Below are 4,407 nucleotides of genomic sequence, written 5' to 3' on the forward strand. Positions count from 1 at the left end.
GCCTACGCTAGCCAAGCCCGCGGCTCCCCGCCCCTCGCGCCCCCGCGCCCCTCGCGCCCCCCGCCCGACTCCTCCTCCTCCGGCCCTCCCCTGCCCGACAGCTCCACCCATCCCTGCTGATTGGGCAGGAGTCGGGGTTCTCCGACTCCCAGAGGATTCCGAGGCAGCAGCGCTGCGCGGGTGTGGGGAGGGAGGGAGAGGGTGGTCCACTCCTCCACCCCTAGTCTAGCCCCACACCCAGCTCGGCAGAGGGAGGCTGGGGCGGTCCTGGGGTGCTGTCCTAGCCCTACGTCCTCCCCTAAAGTTTATCAACTCCCTCCCCCAACCCCTTGCCTACTCTCTTCCCCACTCCCTTCATCCCAAGGGAAGCAGGCTCCGCGTCCCGGCTCTTTCAGCGGGATCAATAACCGCAGTGCTCCAGGAAGGCGACCCCAGAGAGACCGAGCAGAAAGGAGGTTGGCCATGCTCCGGCGCTTGGCGGGGTCGGGGGCTGGAGGCAGGGACTCGGGCCTGGGGTTCAGTGCCCCACCCCCGCCCCCAGAGTCATACCTCCACCCACACTCAAGAACACGGACGGACCCAGGAGGGCAAGGCCTGGAATGTGGTCAGTGAGCCTGAGTGAGGCTGGGTGGCTGACGGAGTGACCCGCACCTGCTGCGGGAGAGAAAACACGTGCAGACAGGCAGCCGGCGCCAGGAGCCCAGAGGGTCGAGCAAACGCCCGGTTCCCCCTGCGGCTCCTGGGTCCTCACGCGGGGCCCGCACCCTCAGACTGGGTTAGCAGGTGGGCGTTCCCTTGTGCCACACCGCCCCCCCCCCCCGCCGTCCTCCGTGGAGCTGCCCTGTACCCCAGCCCTGGTCCCAGGTCCCACTTTCGTGGGCTGAGAGAAGCAAAGCGCGGAGGGGACAGCGGCTAGGAGCCGGCTGCGCTGGGAAGCGAAGAGGTTGGGGGTCTTTGGGCAGAGCTCTCGGGCTTCCGAGGCGTCACGGTCCCCAGCACTTTCTGAGGACCCCGTGCTCACCCGACTCTGGCTTCTCCTTTGACAGCACCAGGAGAGGCCAGGCTCTTCGTTCCCTTCGTTTGACTCAGAAAGGGGCTCGAAGAGAGATTGAGAGACCCCAGCGACGACGCGTGTACAAGGTGTGTGTGCGCGGGAGGGTCCGTGAACTCCGCTAAAGCGCCGTAAATTACAGATTTTGCTTCCCTTTTCCCGCCGGCAGACTCGGTGAGCGAGGTTACCCCAGTCTGTCCTGTGGTGGGGGGGTCTGAATGAGTGTCTTTGGGGGCAAGGCCCATGGATGTGCTGGGGGTAAATGGCTGTGGCGGGGCTGAGTGTGTCGCTGGTGCAGCCTTCATGATTCCGTGAGCCTTTCTGTGAATGTGCATGTGTTGGTACCTTAGCGTGTGTCCAGTGTGCGTGTGTTTCTGTCCAATTTCAAACGCCGCCAGCAGAAAGCGAGGTGGGCTGGACGCCCTGATTATGTAATTGGGTGACTAACAGTGCCTTGGTGAAGGATTTGAGATGTAGGAAGAGGGGAGGGTGAAGCGTGCAGGGGAAGAAGACTGCTGCTCCGTTCTAACAGAAAGGAACATAGTAAAGAAAGAAATTTGTCTACTAGGTACTTTGGGTAGGGCAGGGGAGCGCGGGATGGTGTCGGGGTGCTGGGCAGTGTGTGCAGAGGGAGGGCAGGCTGGACCCGCTGCCCAGTGCTAACAGTTGGTGGCCCCTGGGGCACTGGGAGGAGGGAAAGTTTATAGTTAGAGGAGGACCAGAGCAGTGCGACCTCGCAGGTCCGAGCTCGGTTGGAAGGACCCATGCAGCGGGGCACTGGAGGGGCCGCAGAACTCCTCAGTGACCCCCACATGGGCCAGGGCATCCTCCATCCTGGCCCAGTAGGTCGCTGGTTGCCTTCGCTCTGCATGCTCTGTATGCTCTGCATTTCAGTCCTTCTCCTTTCTGACTCTCTCAAGTTTACTTGTTTCCACTATTCATGTGAGAAGCAGGAAGTAAACACTAGGCTCCAAACTTCCCGGGCCCCCAAGCCCTCGCTCTTCTGACTGCCCACAGGCACAGCCCCAGTTTCTGTTCAAAGAAAAGTGGAACAGCACCTGCTGAGCCCTGCCAGGTTTTGTTTTCACCCTGTAAATTTTCATTCTACAAATAACATCTCCCAGTGCCAATAACTCCAGGTCTCTGTCCGGGGAACATTTCCGATGTCCACGGATAGGCTTCCAGGAACCCGCATCCTCTGGGGGCGGGGGGATGGGGGCCGATCAGCAGGGAGAGGCAGAAACCCGAGAGACAGGACCCAGGCAGTTGTGGCCGCCTCCCCTTCCCTAGCTTCGGGCAGGGCTTTTCTGCTTCTGCAGGGTTAACTCTGGGCAAGTCCCGCTCTTCCTCTTTCTCCCGCACTTTATTTATTTTTCCTCCCGTTCCCTCTTTGTGGGGTGGGATTTGGTGTATCAGACTCTTTCAGCTCTCCAGGCCTAGAGGTGGGGTCCTGGTAGGGGAGATCTTGCCTGCACCAGACCTAGCGAAGAACTCAGGGCTTCTGTGCGCTGAGGCGAAGAGTGTGTCCCCTGCATGTGTGGATGTGTGGGGGGAGGCGTTGCTAGATATAGGCTCTGAGCCCGGGCTCTGGCCCCGCCAAGATGCCTGCCAGGCCATCCTGGCTCCTGGGCAGCCCAGTGCCTAACCGAGGGGATGGATTGTGCGGGGCCACTGGTCTTCCACCCACATCCTTTCCTCTCTGGAGACCTTGTCCTGCAGGTCTATTTCCTGAGCTTGCTGGGTAAGGAATGCTGGGTGCCAGTGTACCCGGTACGGCCATGTGGCAGGGGTGTGCAGGGTTGGCCTTGCTGAGCGTGTGTGCATGCTCACATGTTGGGACGCCATTTGGTTCTGGGAGATCCTCCTGCCAGAGCAGGACACACAGAGCTCCTGGTGTTGAGCCCACCCGGCATGAATTGACCGAGATCCAGGATTCCTCACCCCGTGGCCCTGGTACCAATGGCCTATGCATCCTATGCTTTATGCTCTTACTGGCAGTCTACACTTGCAGGGTCACTGTCATCTCAACCTGCTCAAGATCCTAGGGCTGTGGAAAATCCTCTGTCTACACACCCCCTCCCTTTTTGTAAAGCGATTCAGGCACCTTCGTGGGAGGGATGTGTGTGGGGGAGAGGGGAGGGGCAGGGACATGGCCTTGGCCTAAACTGCTTTCCCTGTGCCTCTGACCCTTCTAGGCTCCAGTGCTGACAAACCCCAGGTGTTGATCTGGCCCTTTCTGGGTCCCCCAGAGTCTCCACAGCTCACAGCCCAGGTTCCATTCCTGCTACGGGTCTCTGTTCTGGCCTCTGCCAGTCCCAGGGAAATAGTGGGCTCCTGCTTTGCAGGGTGAGGAGGTCTGGTTATAAGGAGCTGCTGTGTTCTGGGCTAGAGTCCCATGATGCTCTGCCACCAGGCACTCCCTGGCCACATGGTGGTCCAGGTTCCTCCACTCAGGTGTAGGAGTGGGGGGACAGCCAGTCAGGAAAAGACTCCACAAACCCAGCACTCTCCAGATGCTTCTTAGCACTAGGGATCCAGAGGGTTTCTCCAAAATGGCCTGAGTTGGGGAAGAAGGCTGTCCTCCCTCTAGTCTCACCTTGCTTAACTGCCATCTCTATCTAACTCTTGCTGGTTTTCCTCCTGGAGTGCTTTTGGTCCAGTCTTTCTCCAGGGATCTTCCAGGCCCTCCCCATCCACCTTCACCAGACCTTCTAGAAGTTTATTGAGTGAGCCTCTGTCCTTCTGAGAGTTAGGTTCCCTGCCCCCACCACCTCGTGTATGGGTAAAGCGTCTCCCTACCTCCACCCTGCTGGACAGCAGGCCCCGCAGGATCAGAATATGTCACCTGTCCTGGGTTCTGGGGGAGCGAAGGTGTGCATATGGTTGAGTGGGAGTTGGAGTCCAGGTTCCCCCAGGAGCTCCCTGTATCTCAAAGCCAAGTCCTTGGGTCCTCCATTCACAGGGCCTGCAGCTCTGGCAGGAGCCTTCAGCATCCTCTTCGGTGCTCAGAACCTGGAAATTCGGGGCCCCATCCTCTATCTGGTTATTCTTCCTTCTTCTGTATCCCTAGGGTGCTCTGGCAAGCCCACCACGTCCCTCTCCAGGCCTGGACTGAGTCCAGCTCAGCCCTGCTCCTTCTGCGGCCTGGACAAAGCCTGAAGCCTCTTCAGGTGCCTTCCCCAGCTGGCTTCCTTCCTGCACCCCTCCTCAGCCTCTCTACCTCCCTGCTCCCTTCTCTCAGCCCGATTTTCTCCCTAGTCTTTTCCTGGAGGCCTAGAGACTCAGGAGGCTGGGTTCCTCCACCCTGCCTCATTCCCCTTTTTGTTTTGGTCTCCTGTCCATCATTCTTCTTGCTG

Source organism: Meles meles, chromosome 15, assembly GCF_922984935.1.
Source record: "Meles meles chromosome 15, mMelMel3.1 paternal haplotype, whole genome shotgun sequence".
Classification (NCBI taxonomy): Eukaryota; Metazoa; Chordata; class Mammalia; order Carnivora; family Mustelidae; genus Meles; species Meles meles.